The sequence below is a fragment of the Peromyscus maniculatus genome, chromosome 2 (assembly GCF_049852395.1).
Source record: "Peromyscus maniculatus bairdii isolate BWxNUB_F1_BW_parent chromosome 2, HU_Pman_BW_mat_3.1, whole genome shotgun sequence".
In the NCBI taxonomy this organism is placed as follows: Eukaryota; Metazoa; Chordata; class Mammalia; order Rodentia; family Cricetidae; genus Peromyscus; species Peromyscus maniculatus.
Window position 1 is genome coordinate 33,644,623 of NC_134853.1, and position 18,488 is coordinate 33,663,110.

The 18,488-nt window shown below is 39.2% G+C and overlaps 1 long non-coding RNA gene across 1 annotated transcript; it reads right to left on the minus strand.

Annotated features, from left to right (window-relative positions):
- Positions 1 to 5,370: 5,370 nt before the first annotated feature.
- On the minus strand, positions 5,371 to 15,316 carry LOC121827546 (uncharacterized). The gene is made up of 2 exons (XR_013048997.1): positions 15,184 to 15,316; positions 5,371 to 5,717 (listed from the first exon to the last, which is right to left on the minus strand). It is a non-coding gene; the product is annotated as an uncharacterized LOC121827546 (long non-coding RNA).
- Positions 15,317 to 18,488: the final 3,172 nt, after the last annotated feature.

Sequence of the window (18,488 nt, forward strand, 5' to 3'; positions counted from 1 at the left end):
CTCTGAAGTAAATTGGTGCTGCCAGCAGCAGATGTGTCTCATTGTCTAGAAAGTCTAAGTTTTTAAAACATTTTAAATGCCATATTCTGTAGGTCTTTGAAGTGTTTGAAGATTACTTATCTAATTGAATTATATCTATGTATACCTATAAAACTTAACTAACATGACTATAAGTTTGACTGTCATAGATGACTAATTATTAATCTGTATTTCTTAATTATTCATTACAATTTAAATGAGTTACATAAACATAATACCTTAAATAAGAGTAAAAATACACATATAGTCTAACAAAATTAAATTTGTATCAATAAACTAAAATCCACACCAATGTAAGATATTTTTAATCAAGTTGGTACTCTTTATCCTATCATATCTATAGTTGCCATTTCTCCTTATCTTGTCATATTTCATAATCCCTACTTTTCATATCTGTTCTATTGTCTGTCCAGACACTTTTCATTCTTGAGCAAACCCTGTGTCTCCCAAATGAATGAGTTAGCCTGAGCTCGTCTTCCTCCCTTGTCCTTATAGCAGCTCAACCGTACCAACTCCTCCTGTTTCCTTGTTTGAAATCCTCTAATTGTCTCACGTTTGGCAAAGCCCAGCACATTTGGAAACTCATGAGGTCTCTACATTCTTCTCTGGCTGATCTTCACTGCCTCTGAACTCTTGCCACTCTGGCCTCCTTGCTATTCCAGGCAGCCATAGCCAGGCCTGTCCATTTTCAACCCATGGTTCTCTGTCGTCCAGCTCCCCCGGGGCCTCTTCCTCACCCTCTTCTTGCTGAAATGTCCTCTTACAGTGTCATGGCACCAACTCTGCTTGAAGCCACTCCTCTTCTTTGGGAACATTTTCTAGCTCCTTCCTGGCTAATCATCCCTTCCCTGATGGTTTCATCACCCCATGTACATTATTATTGCTTTATTTATGTTCTTTATTAATTGTCTGTTTTCTGAACTAAACTTTAAACACCATGGCAGTGTTTTTGTAATAGTTTTTTTTGTTTGTTTGCTACTATTTTCAGAGTTAGATCCAGGTCCTATAGATCCCATAATTTTATTTTACATCTTGAAAACATACAATTACAGGCTGGCAAAAAGGTACAGCTAGTAAGTGCACTTACCATGCAAGCTTAATGACCTGAGTTTGATCCCTGGATTCCACAGTGGAAGGAGAGAATAGATATTCTAAAGATGTCTTCTGATCCTCATGCAAGTGACATAGCATGTAAAAATTCATGCACATGCATGCTAAAAGCAATCTGACTCTCTCTAGTACTTACAACTGTATTGGACTTAAAGTCTGTTGGAAACTGGTTAAATGCTCGTTATATGGATCTTGTGGTACTCTCTCCAATTGAATTTTAATTTTATGTAAACAACAAAGAGCTTTTAGCATAAATATGTCTGTTAAGTGTTCGGGAAATAATAATACAATAATAAAAAATCATTTTATTGTTCACCTGAATGGGAAGTTTTATTGCTCATGCTGTGTTTACCTCTCAAATCTGACAATCTGCTGTTGGGTTTTTAGGAAATCTGATTAATATGAGGTCAAGCAAAAGCTTACCTACAGCCCTGCTTTGGGGCTTTGGTTTTGATTTCAAGATAATTTTATTTTGAATATCTAAATATTAGAGCACCTTGAGTTCATTAAGGTAGTTAGCATGACGTGAGGATCCCAATTAGTAGTCATGACCATTTACTGTAAATAGTTCCTTAGTTTCCTGCGTACCTTGGATAGACACATATCCTCTGTGTCCATGGGATGCCAATAGTAGAGGGGTAGTGAAAAACTCTGCACTGAGTACTGGGCGATATTCTGCCAAAAAATTGCAAACAATAATGACAGTGAGTGAAGACTGGCTGGCTTTTTATTATTGTGGTGTATTGACAGGTCTAAAGAATGTCAATAATAACGTTAATACTCTTCCTTGCTGGACGAGGTTCTGCATCTGCCCACCTTCATGCCAAGCTCTGTTTCAAGCTCCTGTCTCTAGCAGAGTGCTGGTATAAGTGAGAGCAGAATGATTCTTCTGTAAATATTTGTGATCTAAATTTGCCTCTCTGAGTGCTTGATTCATAAGAGCCACTTTATTATGAGGTTTCCTGACTTCTTCAATCCAGTTTTTCAAATTTCCCATTTTTCTTCCAGTTCTTCCACTTTTTGCTAACCAAGTCAGTATCTGAAGTCATATTTTTTCCCATCTCCATCATCTCCAACAATAACAGAAATGCTTCAAAAATGCAGGTTCAAATTTTTCTCCTGTGTTTTCTTTAGTTTCCAATATATGGTCTTCATAGTTTAGTGCTACCCATTTTGCATACCAGCTGAGTATTTTAAATTTTGAATCAAATGAGATGAAAAATTTATTATGTCTTCAAAGCATTGTACAAACAATGGACAATCATAACTCACCTGAAGTGGTAGGTGTTTTAATTATTTACCATTTGCAGCCAAGGCACCAAGAACTGCAGTGACTACTGGTCCAGGCTCACAAGAAGTCATTGGTGCAACTGGTATGGGACTTCACCGCATTTTGGAGCCTGGATCCATTTGTATCTTATATTTTATGTGTGTTATTTGTATTTATGCTCAAGATTAAAAGTTGCTAGCTTTATCATTCCAATTTCCAGTGGAAGAAACTGTGGCTTACTGGGACAAAACAATGGGTTGAAATTCACCAATTTGGTCAGCAATTTTGGGGAGGTTAAACCAAGATACATCATGAATGATGCGAACCATTGACTTTGCAGGCAGAAAACAATGAATGAAAGGCAGACAGCCAAAGACTGAGTTCCTAACAATTGTAAGTGTAACTTTAGGTCTTGAGCCATGGCAGTACTGTGCAAAGTCCTGCTGTCTCTCCACCCCCAGGAAACATGTCTGTCATGCTAGGTGGGATGGTTCGTGTCTAAGTGTAGGCACCTTAGAGACTGTCAGTCCTCTAGTCCTCTTTCTGTCTTGAACCTGCTTCACTCTAAAAGACAGCACATTGATAGAAAAATAAAACAAAAGGATCTTTAGAAACTTTTGCTTGAGTTTCTTGATCACATTGATTCCATCACCAGTTCAGATATGTAGTAGTAGTTCTGCATTGTTGTGTTTTTCTACAACACCATATCTCATTGTTTTTGGACTAAAATTCTCAAAGTAGAGAAAATGGATATTTTTCTGTGAATCATTATTTACTGATTTGCTGTGTTAAACAGCAGCAACAACAAATGAAATAAAAATCATGTTCTAGGCCTGGGGGTGGCTCAGTGTCTAGAAGTGCTTGCAACACAGCCAGCTGCAGCAGACCAGGCATCCGTTAATCCCTTCATTCCTCTATGGCAAGATGGGAAAGTGAAGCATGATAACCTCTAGAAGACAGAGGGCTAGTGAGCCTAGGGAGTGCGACATCATCCTCTGACCTTCACTTGGCCACTGAGGGACACACACACACACACACACACACACACACACACACACACACACACACCAACAAAAACAACCATACACACATACAGAAAACATCTGTTCAAGTACAAAAAGCTTACTAGAAGGAAGCACAAGCCTGAGTGTTCATCTTGCAATTTCCACCCCTCCTGCATGCTGTCTGGCCCCAGTTTTCATTATCCCATCCATTGTTTCTGCATTTGCATCATGCAACTTTAGACACTTTCCCATGTGCTTGTAGGAATTATGTTAAGATTGCTTTGGATAAAATGCATAGAGCCAATACCTGAGAAGTTCCCTGAGCTCTTTTTTTTGTGTGTGTACCGTCTAGATAAGAGCAAAGCCCAAGAGATCAAGGATAAAAGTGGAAGTGGGAACATAACACAGACACGAGCTGGCTTTGAAAAAGGGTTTGAGACTAGGGCAAAAAAATGGTTTGTTAGTTTATGTTTCTCTTCATCCTTGCTACAATCATTGTCTCTGGAATGAATTCATATTCCACATCATTTTCAGTTACCTTTATAGCCTTTCTTATAAGAATGAGAAATGAAAATTTTAATGCCTCATATATTCTATGAATTACTGTAGGTGGCTAGACTGCACTACTCTGATCTTTCCTATATTCTGTGGTTTGATTGGATCGTGATGTGAATGGAAAACAGCACAAAACAAATCAGTTTCTGAGAGAACGACTTTAACAAGAAAAGGGAAAAGGTACCTTGGTCCACTTCAGAATATTACATATGTGGCAGGAAGAGTCCTGATAACAACCCCGGTGTCCAACTCGAAATGATCTCAGTCTGTCTGATTGCTACACATTCTGACCTGAGAATTCATTGCTAAAAAATGACGATCAAGCTTTGGAAGAAATAACAATTTATTGTCATTTACATTTATGTTTCTGCCTCCCCTGAGGCTTAACCCAGCATTTTGCACATAGAAGGTGCATGGTGTAGGTGAAATGAGAAAATGAATGAGTGAATGCATGCATGGACTCAGCGTTAATATGCTGAGATAAATGGGACCACCCAGATAGATTTTTCTATTTCTCTTCATGTTTCTCTAATGCAAATTAGCTCATAGTCAGTAAATAGAAGAATCATGTTATTATAATGCAGAAGTTGCATTGGCTCATAAGCACTTTTTCCAGCATTTAAATGATTTGTGTCACCAAGCAATGTCAATCTCCAAGTGTACCACTAGAGCAGAACTTAGCGTGTAGACTGTGAGCACCAAGCGAGCGGGGCAGTGTCTACCCTGGTGTTTCCTCTGCTCCTTCTGACCATGTGTTGGAATGGAAGGCCATACTATGTGCTTTCTCTGAGAATGGGTGTTTTATCCCACCTCCTTTGTGTCCCCTCCTTTATTCAAGCTTTGGTAAAAGTAAAATATTGTCTGTTACAGTATTAGTTTATTTTAGAAATTCACTGTGTCTTTTTTTGTCAGAATTTATTTTGCTTCTATTAACACCCTGGTTACAAGCCACATGGATTTGGAAATCATTCTCCCTATCTCCTCCCAAATACTTCATTTTACTCTAGGATGTTGAAGATCATGGCATCCCCCTCCTCCCAAGAATGTTATAAACAATGAGTTAGTTGAGGAAGTGAATTACCCTTGGTAGGATGAAATGAATTAATGTCTCTGTTTTTGCAAGGAAAAAAATTAGTATTTATTTTATTTTTAATTGTGTGTGTGTGTGTGTGTGTGTGTGTGTGTGTGTGTGTGCATGTTTACATGAATGCTGGTACCTGTGGAAGCTAGAGGAGGGTATTGGATCCCCTGGAGTTGAAGTGTTGGGTGACTGAGTTGGGACCCAAACTCTGGCCCTTTCCAAAAGCAGCAAGCCCTCTTCATCACTGCCATCTCTCCAGCTGCTGTGAACCCCGTGACAAAAATGGCATCTTAAAGCACCAGAGTTACAGATGATTTTGAAGATCATGTATTCTTACTCATCCCTTAGGAGGTGAGGGAATGTCATCAGGGGTAGGTAAGCTGCTCAGCATTGTCTCTTGGTATGGACAGAGATTGGCTCCTGTGTCAAGCACTTTCCTCACTTTTGGACACTGAGTCCCTTCCAATGCTGTGTACACATTACTGTACCTTTTCTCGTGGCAATGCTGGATTTTACTAATGTTAAAGTGAAGGCTTCTTTCCTTGACAGCAGCTGTGTCCGGAAACCTATGGCTCCTGCTTTGTCTGGGTAGTTCCCATGTGCACCTGCTGTTCCGGTTGCTAACTGCTCATAGTCTGTATTCTTGACAGTAATCTGTCTTCAAGACAAATGATAGGTGTCATTAGTTAGGAGGCACTGCCAAGACTTCACAAACAGCATATGCTTTTCACTTCCCCTCTGCATATTCAATTCCTAGCCACCCTTACAGGCAATGCCTAACTTTCAGTGACTGACAGAACCCTTCATCAGCTCCATAGCATGTAGTTGCTTCTTGGGTGTTATCTGCCAGTCTCTAATGCTGTATCATCTGGAACATTCCATAGTTTATTTCAATGTTTCCTGCGGGGACACTGCTTTGTTTTGTGTGTAGTTCTCTCTAAGGTTGGAGGATACCTTACAGTGATGGATGTAAACAAGTTCTCCCAGTGTTGTGACACCTTCATACATCTTAAACTATTTCTAACCTACCTGCCTACTGGAAAAGCCACATTCACATCCCCCAACACCACTTACAAGCCATATTTAAGACTGCACAGTCTCAATGGGGCAAGAGCTGGTTTTGCTTTGGTACCTTTTCTCTATGGATTACCACCACTCACCCACCTGTGTCCCCCATGGCTATTAGTACAATGAATGACCTAAAAGAGTTATTGTAGGCATCTGATACAGTGCAATATTTGTGTTATAAATGAGAAGAAATGGAGATGCTGAAGTGAAGTTGAGAAGATGCCTGAAGCTTGTTAGCAAACCTGGCCCTCTCTGCACTCTTACAATTTCAGAATCAATACACGTCATAAAGGACCAAAGCAGCAAAGAAAGACAATGAGGTGTTCCCACCAACTTCACCTTATGCTGAGCTACAGAGTTAGTGACAACCAGGGACCTTCCTGTTGACCACAGTGGCCAGGCTTATGACTTTTGCCATTTTCCTTCCCTTCCTTCTTCTACTTGTCTCCTGTACTTCTCCCAAGAATCATAGCTAACACACTCTCAGTGACTTCCTGGGTGCCACTTTAAGATTTTATATGAGTTACATAAATGAATATATGCCAGCAAACAGTAGACACTGCTTCCATGCAGCAGATAGAGAAACCAAGGCAAAGGATGGGCTAAGTCACCTGTTGAGTTTAGAAAGGCAGTGCTGTGGATTCTGGATTTGAACTCAGGAAGTCTGATGTCATTACCCCAACACCACAAGAGATGCTCTCTGTCATCCTGGGACTGACGTGGTCAGTTTTTCTGACTTGGGAAAATTTCTCATGGTTCTCCTACCCATTTGCATTTACAAGATAACACCAAGTGTTAAATTCACAATTATGTATATCTGTTATTCTTCAAGGACATTTGATGACATCTTTTTAGTTTCGATTCAACCCAGAGAGGTAAGCGCAGTATGATGGTGTACAGACCTGTACAGGGAGGCAATCATATGCAATCCATAGAGGGACAGGATGATGAGGTGGCTTAGAACACTGGTGTCTCAAGGCTGAATTTCTTGGGTTCAGCTCTTGGCTCTACTGCTTATTATCTGTGTCTGCAGACATTGCCAGATCTCCAACATGAGAGTAATACTAAGATGTATCTCAGAAAGCTATTGTAAGGCTTTGTAGTATAAAACATCTCATACTAAGACCTGAGCCCATCCTGAAATCCATTTTGTTGATGATGTTAGTGCACTGTTTCTCAGACACAGAAGAAACTGCAGTCATCTTTAGTTTTTGATTATAGACATTGAAATCTAAATATAGACTGCCATTGAGCTGATGAGCAGGAAGCAGCAAGACCCGGACCTGAGCAATGGATTAGGAACTCAGGTTTTTACCTCATGCCCAACAAACACTATGCCACTCCAGATTTCATGGCAAACAAACACCAGAGGCACTTGGAGCAATAGAATTAGAAAATAAATTAATAAATAAATAACCTACTCCATTGCAGAGAGAAATGTATAGCTGTCTATTTCCCTCAGTGACATTCAACTATTAAAGGAAATAATTCTGTTTTATTGGCTTCTTGTAATCAGTGCGATATGACCTTTACTGGATTAATCTTTCATTCTTTTGCTAACTAATTTACTCTAATAATGTGGTAAGATGCTTTATGGTGTAAAAACACCTTTGGGTATTGGGCTTGCTATAACAGCCTGCATAAAACCATTATAGTTGGATATATAGAAGGGGTAAAATCTTAAATACAAATTAGTAACCATGAGATGTAGAGAGACTATTTTGATGTTGGAAATTTGCCTCCTTTCTTTGTTCAAAGACTCTCTCTCTCTTTGGCAGTAATCTTTCAAGGGAGATGTTTGGTTATTTTTGTCACCTTTACTTCTGCTATTTTTAGATATTTTCTTTTGCTTTGAAAAAAAAAACAAATCAGAGCAAGTCCAGCACAGGCTAGATATTATTTTTTATGTAGTCCGGTAGTAGACCCCAAGGCCTATAACTGTTCTGCCAACCTTGTTGATGGTGAAACCGATGCAAAGCAGCATGCACGTGACCTGTTTACTCTAGGAATCTAAGTTGAGGGGCTTTACATAGCGGGTGACTAGGTTAGGGGTATAAAACAATGGTGGTTTTTTCTGGCACTTGGAATTTTTCAGTTTTTACATCTAGTGGGGTCTAGGTAGGAAACACTGTCCAGTGGGCAAGCACCAGGAATATTCCAGGTGTCCTGTAGCCCAATAACTCTTAACTTCAGTCACCCTTTAAGCAGCCTCCAGAACATTCAGTCAACTCTGTGGTTTTAAATTTCCTTTCTTGGTCTCTTGATAATAAAGTGAACAGCAAATGGGTTGGACTGTTCATGTAAACTAACACTGTTTTAAGCAATTTTCATACAGAAAATTTAATCATCATGATTCTGTGAGGCAGGTCTAGGTATCTCGACTTATAATGAGGGCAGGAGTGCCCAGGCATGGATTCTGTTTCAGGTGCTCTGGATAGGGACTGTCTTAATGCTTTAAGGGTCTAGCATATGAACTGAGAGAACTGGGGCACTTTGCTCTTGTCTCCTCTGCAGATTGTGTCTTGGTGATCACATTTTCAATCACTCTAATAGTCATCCTGAGTACCTGCTCTGAATTTAAATGTTCTTTCATCCAATTCCTCCTCTCCTACTAAACCCCATCTCAGTGTCATCTGTCTGCACCACACATCTCAATTGTAGCATCTCCTGTCACCTCCAGGTCTCTAACCTTCCCCACCACCCTTCCCTCCTAAGGAACAAAACTACCCCCCAGAGAGTTAGGCTGGAAGCTTACCCCTCTGTCCTACAGTTGGTTCTTTAGTAAGTCTCATCTGGCTTCTTTTAAAAAATGTGTTGAAACATTTTCTCTCTCCCTTTTATCTACCATACTCTTAGTCTACACCTGTGGTCCCAATTATTTATCTCTGGTTCATTTTCCATGTTGTAAAAATCACCAAAACCTAGAATATTCCATCATTTGGACTTGTTATTTAAGTGACATCAATCTTAAATTGCTGTCTCTGAACTTAGAGCACAATTTTGCCATGGCGTACAGAGGCCTACATTATCTGACTTCTTATCTCTTCAGCATCTTGTATTAGTCAAAGTTTTCTAAAGAAAAGAAATGGGTACAACACACACACACACACAAGCACACACACAAGCACACACACATATACACACAAGTGCACACATATACACTTAAGCACATACACATATACGCACATACATACAAGCACACACATGCCCCCACACAAGCACACACACACACACAAGCACACACACATGCACACACACATGCACACACACACACACACACACACACACACAACACACACACACACACACACTTAAACCAGATTTATTAGAGTGGCTTATAGGCTCTTGTTCAGGCAGCACAGTGATGGCTGTCTCCCAATGAACAGGCCAAGCATCCAGTAGTTGAAACACACACACTCTCTCTTTTTCCTTCTGTGTTTGTGTGCCTATGTATTTAAATAAAAAAAGTCATGAAGCTGAGAGGCAGTGGGTGGGGACAGCAGGAGATGGAAAGGGGAGTGAAGAATGGAAATTATGTAAATACATGTATGTGTCCTCCAGACAAGACAGGTCTGATGCACATATTAGCTCATAAAAACCATGGCAGTATGCACAGGGTCTGCATAGACTTAAGTCACACAGGGTTCTATTCCTCAGAGGGGAAAGTGGACGTGGGCTTCCATTTCTAGCCAAGAAGCTATTTGCAATTGACATCTGAATGCAAAAGGAAAATTAGTTTTTGCATCAGAGTCTCATTGGATGTATTAACTATACCTCAGGTCAGCAGTAGATGCCAACACAAACAGACTCACTGGTATTTCTGTAGGCCTTTTACCTCACATTGCTTTGTTTGACCTTTTTTCCCCTTCTTATTGGTCTTTTGCTTGTATGTTTTGGTGCCTGGTTTTATATTTTTGTGGGTTTTTTTATGTATGTGAATTTCTTGTGTGTGTTTTTGTTTATTTGTCTTTATTTTTAAAAGAGAGAAAGAGAAAGAAAGAGCAAGTAGCTAAGGAGGTGAGGAGGATCTGGGAGGAGCCGAGGGAAGAAAAAAGCATGATGAGGATATGTTTTATAATTTTTTTCAATTAAAAAAGAAACCTCATGCATGAAATTCTCAATTTATAATAAAGAAGCAAGAAGGAAATTTTGATAGAAACAATAAGTACTCCATTCTCTCTAGCCACCTTATTTATGTTTTTGGCTATTTCTAGTGCCACATTCTTACTACCTGTTCAACAAGAGGCCATCTTCCTTCATTATTTACAAGACTCATTTTTACAAGACTCAGTGACATTTTCTACTCACATCTCAGCCTCGGCTCTTCTGCTCTTTCTCCTCTCCCAGCATCCTCACTCTTTCACACTGGCTTTCTTTTCAGCATGGTCAGGAAGGGTTTTAGGAGAGGCCTCCCCTGTGCCATTCCCTCCAATATTTAAATGGTTAATTTTGCTTTGCAACTCTGCAATATAAGCACATCTCATTTCTTTGTTAAAATTTTCTTCATGTTACCAGTAATGTTCTAGTTGTCAAGTTCAATAAAATCTGTCACAAGAACTCTAAAGAACTCTGCCCATGTTAGGCCACAGCTTTTTTTTATTTTTATTTTTCTTGAAACTCACCTATTGACTTCCCAGGATTCTGACTTCCCTTCCCAGCATTTTACCATTTTCTTCATGGGATTTTAATTATCTTACTGTTGAATTAGTGTGCATTCCTTCATAATTAATCTTCCCCATTAGGCTTTTCCTTTCGTACAGTCTTCCCTCTGAGATTTTATTTACTTCTAACTCAGCTTAAACTTCTCTCCCTTCCATATCAGCTCTACCTTTCAGTTTTAGCTTTTATGTCATCACAATCTTACGAGGCCTCCAGTTGGTCTATCCATTGTCTTGATCCTCCTACCTAGTGTTCCCAGATTGTAATATATAACTTGGCACACAACAGCCACTCAATGAATGCTTGTACTGGATATGAACAGCCATCACCTAAATTCTAGATTGGTATGAGGAATGTCACTAAATGCTAGCAATAGTCTCAACCAGGATCAGTTCTGACTAATTTTTACCAACCCTTATCACATGTAGGTCTTCCTACTTTCACTGTCTAAATTTGTGCAGGAGAGGCAAGCTGGTTTTATCTTCTGAGACAATCCCGTTGAACTAAACGGGATTCTGCTAAAATCATCAAGAAAGAATCTGAGATCCCACTAGTGCTTAGTAATAATCAATTTATCAATAGCTGGAGCAGATATGAGAAGACAAAGGTAGACAATTGTGTGGTGATCCTACAAACTCCTGGCCTATGAGATAAATACCTGTGCTGTTAATATTAATCGAAACCTGATTTTAGCTTCATGGTTCATCACTCACACTTTCCTTTAACTAACACCGAGTTACTCATAATTCCTAATGTTTTGCTTAGGCAAAACCCATTATTCATCAAACAAATCTTTCAACTTTCATGTTATGATTATTCACGTGTTTTCCCGACTTAGAAACATAAAGCACTAATCCACTGCTGACCTGTTATCTCCTCCAGTTTTCATTTTTCTCCACAAAGCCTTCCCAGAACATCTTACTCCAGAACATCTTACTCCAGCACATCTTACTCCAGAACACAGGCACCTGGAGTCCTGGATCCAAGTTGTCTGGACTTTTCACTTAAAATTTCAGCACACAATCCTTTCAGATATTTCTCAGGATATTTTGGCTGAATTACTGAGTGAGTGCCTCTTGTAGTACCAGTTCTCTTTGTTTATATTCAGTTATGTTTTAAGGGGGTCTTTGTGCCTAGTACATATGCAACTTGCTAATGTTTGACTGCTCTGTGTAGTACTCTCCCTGGTTGCAAAATTGTTTGCCTAACAAACTACCTTTCTTATAGCAGGGATTCCCAACAGGTTTTATTTAGTCATTACTTGGCCCAGAATATATTTTATGATTTATTTATATCATTGTATTTAGTCTTTGTAAAAACCACAAGGTTTAAATACCTAATATTAAAATGCACAGATACTGGGAGGTTTAAGAAGAATGAAGAAGAAACAAAAAGTTTGTTCAGAATTAGCAATGCTGATAGTAATTGCTGAACGCTTGGTTCAAATGAACAGAAGGGACATCAAAGATGTCCCTGGAGAATGCATTGAAATACTTATTTCTGTAGATAATCAAACCCTGTTAACCAGAAGAGCTATTGCAGAGTACTGACTGTTTATGGTCATTGGCCATTGTGACAAACAGATGCCAGGTCTCCCATGAACACAACCAGTATTCTCACCACAAGCCACAGCATTGCCAGACTGTTTTCATCAGAGAAATCTACTTGTGAGATTCAAGTTGTAGATTTTATAGTGTGGACTAGGACTTAACTTTTCCAAGAGATAATTATTCTTTCCCCAGTGTTCTGAGCATCAGGAGAACTAAAACACTCCATGGTTCTTAATTGAAATGGATTCTGATGGATATCTGTGGGCCTGCCTCACAGATCAGCTTGCACTTGGATGTAATATATCTAGGTCAAAAGCAATCCTTGAGAAGAATTCAGACTTGGAGAAGGTCATACACCTTTGTCCCTTCTTAAATAACTGTAAAATGTTCATGAAGCGACTCAAAATCTTTAGAAGACTTCCTAGAGCAAATACAACCTGAACAATGCAAGAGTGCCAAAGCCTATCTATGTGTCTACAGGATGTCCTGAAATACTTCACAAAGGTGCAGTTTAACTGCAGCCATCATGGATCCCCACTTGGGGGCACCAAAATGATGCCTCTGTTTTCTTTATTTCTCATGGACGGATTATTTTACAATGATTCTGTATGCAATTATTTTAGTATGAGGACAAGTTGGTAATGGTTTATATTTATCATTTATTCAAACAGCTTGATTTTAATGCCTGTTATCTCTCTATTAATGAACTAGAAACTGGCTGCTTGCAATACTGGGTCATGTCCTCCTGATGGGTAGAACACTGGGCCAGGAATCAGCCTTCTCTGGAGCCAGAATGGAATCAGAGTTTCAGGGACCTCGGAGGTTAAAAACTGACCTCCTGCTAATTCACAAATACCTTCTACAACGCCCCTGGCAAGCAATCATCCACTTCCAGGTCTGGGGGACTGCTGGGTAATTGTGTGATTAAGCAAACTGCTTAGAAATACATTATAGAATCATAGGGTAACAGAGTAGAAAAGGACCTTAGAGATGAGCAAGCCAACCCTTGACTCAAAGATGCAGGCTAGCAAGGTCAAGTGACTCACTCACATCTGAAGGTTAGCAGAGCAGCCAGAACTACGCTTCTGAGAGCCTGAGTCAACTGATCATGCCAGCACTATACTTCTCTGTTGGTTAAACTGTAATGGCAACTATGAATAGAAAATGAAGAGGAGCCATTGCACACCAAGGATGCTGGACATATTCTGATTATGGAGTTACGGCGTGGCTTGGTGGTAAGAGGGAAGTAGCTACAGTTGTAGATTCAGTTAGAAATTAATCAAGTCAAGCAATGCATTCCAATCCTAAATTGTGTCATGCACAAAAATAATATTGCTTTAGGGACCACTTTCAGGAGAATGGTGGTAGCAATCACTAGAGTTGAACAAGAAATACTCATCTTCCCAATGTTATTGGCTTGCCCGCAGGATTAGAGGAGTTCACTCATTAATCCACACTATTCATTTGGGTTTCACTTTTTCATTTTTTTCAGGCTTATCTCATAGATATAAGTAACTTTTAAAATACATGTATCTCCCCGTCGAACTGAGATACTGTCAGCTGTAGCTCCTTATTTGAACAGCTTGAGGACTAATTTGAATCGCACTTCACTTGTGGGTGTTCCAAAAGCTTGTGCTATCTCAGGGAGTTGCCTTGTGGAGACATTAAAGATGTTTTTCAAATGAAGCACATCAAGATTCTCTAAATTACATATGGTTTGATCTAGGAAAGGACAATTGGAGCCTTCATTAAAATAGATTTATTCCAACTGCATGTATGGAAATAAATTTTCTTGAGATAACTTGGTCTATGCCCATCCAGATTGTAGCATTTCCCTAGTTTCTAAATTAAATGTTTCTACATGTGAATCTTGGCTCTCTGTTGGAATATATTAAAAGGCTTAGTCATCATTATTTTCAGCACCCCTGAATTGAGTCAGGTTTCTCAGGAGCTTGGAATCGTGGAGTCTCACTTTGATTTTGTTCACTTTCAATTGTCTTCTCCTCCTCTCTCGTGTTTCTGCTTGTCCTTTCTTTCATCTATTTTAGCCTCAGTTCCGAACTATACTAGTGTCTGTTGCAGAGAAACTTGGTGCTCTCCATGCTGTTGCCTTTAAGTGTTAAGTCTCTCTGGAGTAGAAGGAAGAGACTCCTGCTTTAAAGGGGGAAATTTTCTACACTGTTTCATTTCAATAAAGAACCACAAGAAAATTCTTCTTAGGTTGACTTTTAAATTAGGAGAAAAATCACAAAAAGATTCAGTAGCTTAACCAATGTCACCAGGATGATAAATACTAGAGCTGTGGTTTCATGCTGGGCTTTTCCCACTCTGAGGCCCATGCATCTGATATCATATCATGCCTCTGCCATAAGTTTGATTTAGGTCAACAACAGACCACTTTAAAACACAGACAAACAAAACCTCACCCATCTCACAATTTATCCAAGAAATACTTAAGAAATGCTTTGTACTTCCCTTCTCCCATGAAACAGTTCCACTTAATCATCTGAATCATATGCTGCTATTTACTCTTACCTTTGATCACATAAAAGCATGATGATTGCTAACAACAATGAAAACTTAGCAAAGCATGTTATCTATGCTATAGTCATTTAAGCTCAGATGAAGTATAAGAACAAAATTAACATTCAATGTATGGATGAGCTTAGCTTTACTAAGAGAATAAAAAGGACTGCATATGAGATCCAGCTGAGTCTATTCACTTTATACAGTAACTGGGACCCAGTGGAAAGTTAAAATGTCACAGTATACAAAAACTGTTATTGATGAACTTATTAAGGCCACTCCATGTAGTTAAAAGGAGGTTTATTTTGTGGAGTAACTTACAAGTGAAGGGATAGGTTGCAGGGTCTGGCGGTGTTCTCTGTAGAACTCTTCTCGGTCTACCTTCAGTGTCCTGGGTCCAGGAACCAAGAGAGACAGTGCATCTAGATCTCGGGTCTTCAGGGTCCTCTCTCAGCCTGCCTTGTAGGCGTGACAGTTACCAAAGCCTTAATGGGGGGGAGGGGGGTTGGAATTTCCAGATCAAAGCTGGAATGGCTATCCACTGCAAACTGTCATTACTATTGGATGCTTTTGGTTAAATTATGAACATGTATCATACTGATAATGGGACAACAATTTTATTTTGAATTTGTGTTATTTTACTTTGTTGATTTGTATTAATTTTATTTTGACTATTCATTTATTAGCACAAGCTCTTCAGACTGGGAAGTCAGTTGGAATCTCAAAACCAAAATGCTGACTGAAATGAGTTGAAAACCATCGCCTCATCTACAAAAACGTGAATCCAAAAAATTAATGTGCCAAATTGTTCAGCACTATATTTCACACATGATTTACTCTAATTAATAGGTGTTGTGATGGTTTTATCTGCCTTTCTAGAATATAAGCATTTTGGAGGCAAGATATACATCCCAAACAGCATTGCACTCTCCATGGCACCAAGGCACGATGGAGAAGAAATGCATTGAACACTGATGATAGTTTTCTAGCATGTTGTACATGTGGAAAAGCCCTGTGCACTGTATAATCTAGCTCTGCATTACCATAATGGATATCAATTATTGCTGAAAAGCACCTCCTGTATCATTTGTGTCCCATTTAGAAAAGGGCTTGGTCAGAACAATAATTTTAAATTGCAGTTACTATTATCTTATGTAGGGACATGCTAAGTGAAAGGGTTGTATCTGCATGGGATAAATAATAGTCTTGCTGATCAGCTGGAAGTTTCTGGAAGTTCATCTGTGTGTCCTGACTTTTGATCACTATACTTGACACAGGGTTGTGGATGAATTTCTAAATGATCTTATTAAATAAACAACATGGAGCCAGATATATGGGTGAAAGCCTGGGAGAGATCAGGGAAATATGGAAAGCCACCAGCCAACCTTACCTCACCAATTCTGCAGCTTCCAAATGAGAGTTACTTCCTGTCTACTCACACCTTTATGCCTTGCTGTTCTGACATCTGATTTGCTCTCTCCTTTCAGCTATAACACTTCCTCTTCCTACCCAGCTCTGTTACTTCCTGTCTGTCTGTACAGACCTTCAGACCTTCATGGTTAACTTGTTTTGCAATTTAAGGCCTGTGCTCTGTTTTCAGTGTGGTCTTAAACACATAGAGATCCTGCCTGCCAAGTGATAGGATTAAAGGCATGTGCTAACATTGCATGACTTCTGTGCTGTGGCTGGCTTTTTCCTCTGATTTCTAGGCAAGCTTCATTTATTAAAGCACAAATAAGCCGGGCAGTGGTGGCGCACGCCTTTAATCCCAGCACTCGGGAGGCAGAGCCAGGTGGATCTCTGTGAGTTCGAGGCCAGCCTGGGCTACCAAGTGAGTCCCAGGAAAGGCGCAAAGCTACACAGAGAAATCCTGTCTCAAAAAACCAAAAAAAAAAAAAAAAGCACAAATAAAACATCACCACATTTCAGCACAAATAAAATGTCACTACACAGGGTCCTATTGGTTTTCTCACACTTTCCAACTAGAGGAAACACAGATTTCAGCCTTGCCTTGCCACAGGTTTTCTGGTACTCTACTTGTCCTGTAGTTCAGGAGGTAATGACTGTGCTTGTTTTAATGTGGAGGTTACAGACTGCAACAGATACTCTTTTAGCATTTTCCTACTCTTGTTTGGGAACCATCAAACTGATTCATTTCCAGATGCAGAAAACACTATTTTTCTCTGCCTGTGTAAAACTGTACTCGTGGGAGTCCATTCCCTAAAGACATCACATTGAACTCTTTCTTTTTAAGAGATTCCATTGAAGCCAAATGAGAATAATTGCTAGGCTTTCTTTTTGCCCATTTTGAAGGGGAAAATGTACCCTAACTTATGTTAAAGAGTTATGAATAGCTTAGCTAATAGAAAGAGGGTAAGCCAAATCAACAAAGAGGGCTAACCACTGGACTTGAGTGGAAGCCTACGTGCTGGAATAGAGAAAAGGACTCAGACGATCCCTCCAGTAGCTTTTTTCTACTATAACAAAATGTAGTCCTGCTTGTCAGCCCATCTGTATTTTCTCTTCATCTAATAAACTAGCTAGGCCAGAGCTGCAAAGGAACATTGTAATATTGACAATGTTGCTGGAAATCCGTGTGCTTTAGAATGAATTAACTTTTGCTGCACTACTGAACATATGAAGAAAAATTGGCTCAACAGAAAAAAAAATCACATTATCCTCCCTCTCCCTTTTGGGTGATGGGACTCAGTACTGCAATCAAAATGAATAGGATCTGATACAGAAGGTGGTGGGTTTGTTGGCGCTGAAGACGCCCATTTTGACACACCCTCAGGCTATAATACATTACAGAGCTCCAAGAAATGTCTGAGCAAGTTTCTGGTTGGTGTGAATCGAGTCCCAGGTAAACTGTTGTGAAATAAGCAAGTTCAGGTGCTACAGAGGTTAATGTGATGGTAATTGTGTCCACACTAAAGCAAAGGAACACTATGCCTTTGTTTTAGCTTAATGTCCACATTCAATCACTCTAACAATACATTCTTCCAGCAGGTTCTCAGGGCTAGTTGAGGATAGATTGCATTCTTCTATTAATTTTCCGTTTCAAACCCCTCAAGATGTCTGTTAAAGAGAACATGCTGGGATTGACATGCATTTTAGGTTTACTCCTATATGTAATTTCACAATGAAGTGATTTAGTTCTTATCTTCTCGAAGTCCCCACATTGAGTTACATTTCACTTAACAAAGTCTTTAAGTGATCTCCAATTAATAGAACACACACACACACACACACACACACACACACACACACACACATCTTTATACACATATTTTTTAGGCTATGATAATTAATAGTATCTAAAGTATTTCAATAACCATGTTATTAGATAAGATGTCTTATAAGCATTATCTTTTAAAACTATTATTATGTTCATGCATATTGTGGGTACAGTTGATATGTGTATAAAATATGTCTTTTTAAACATTAAAAAACATTTTGATTAACAGGCATGATGATGCATACTTATGAGATATGGTATGACATTTCTGTGTATGTAGACAGTGTTCATAGATCAAATCACGATTAATATTTCCATCTTACATTGTGCTGCATGCCACCAGGTTCTCATACTTGGACTGTAGCTCCTGGAGCTTTTTCTCTGACAA